The sequence below is a fragment of the Aplysia californica genome, unplaced genomic scaffold, assembly GCF_000002075.1.
Source record: "Aplysia californica isolate F4 #8 unplaced genomic scaffold, AplCal3.0 scaffold00111, whole genome shotgun sequence".
NCBI lineage: Eukaryota > Metazoa > Mollusca > Gastropoda > Aplysiida > Aplysiidae > Aplysia > Aplysia californica.
Window position 1 is genome coordinate 136,184 of NW_004797381.1, and position 1,230 is coordinate 137,413.

The following is a 1,230-nucleotide window of genomic DNA, read 5'->3' on the forward strand; positions in this document are numbered from 1 at the left end:
GGGAGACAAGGGTGGGTGGGAGATGGGATATAAAGGGGGTAGTAGATCAGTACATCTAGATTAGAGAGACAGACAGAACTAATAAAATTTTGAGAAATGGAGTAACTGAATGATGGAACATTATTCAGGTACTGAACATATCTTAATCAAATAACAAATACATGTACATTTGAACCTACTCTCCACGCCGAGTTAATTTCTTACTAGTAAGAATTATAATCGAATCTCAAAGGAGACTTATTAAATGTCTGCACAATGGCATTCTTAATGTAGGCTACGTCGTCTGAAAACAAATTTTTCCTTTGTCTATTTTCTGAATTGTCTGTCTGTCTGTCTGTATGCCCGTGTGTCTGTCTATAAATCAGTCTTTATCTTTATCTCCTCCCTCCTTTGTCACATCTCTTCCCCCACCTCTTTCCATCCCCCTTCCTCCCCCCATCCACCTCTCTCTTTCGTCGTCACAACCAAAACATGTATTCCAAACGCATGTTCACCAAAGATCTTACAAGCAGATGGATGAAGGACACCACTCGTAGTGAAAGTTTGTTTAAACAACTTCGTGTACGCACTGAAATGCCCCCCCCCCCCTCTCATCGGCTCTCTAAATGGCACTCATTGTTTCCAATTATAAGCGCTCCTCTTAACTCATACTACATGCTACATGTGATTTTAGAGCGTCACTGGTATGTCCTTTTCTTTCTCTCTATTGTTTCTGTTTTGTTTTTTTTCCCTGCACTTTACGATCGTTATTGTGTCAATCATAATATGAGCTTTGCTTCACTCAAACTATCAGTCTCAAAGCCACACTAAAAACAGAAGTGATCATAGAGCAACTATATACATTGTGTACTCTCTTTTATTAGGCACGCGCGATGGGGGATTTTTAGGTGGTGGGTGGCTAGGCCTGTTTCATATGAACAGTTCTAAGTTCCGCTGAGAAAAAAAACACCAAAACCATTAAAAATTAATGGTATAGAAAAAAATAACCTGACCACGGTACCGTTAGAGTCGCTCCTGGCAAAGGTTTAGTTAATGTGTTCCAACTGCCTCATGTACTTATTGCACGAGTTCTGAGCACTATAAAGGATCGTCTCACTAAGGGCCTATAATCCACAATACAGCGGGAGTAGTTTATCGGATTAATGGACTAAGAACTAAGAGGTCGTTATGCGTGAGGATTACTGCTGTGTTGGAGTACAACACAGTTTGCAGTAGCACACGATAAGCTCT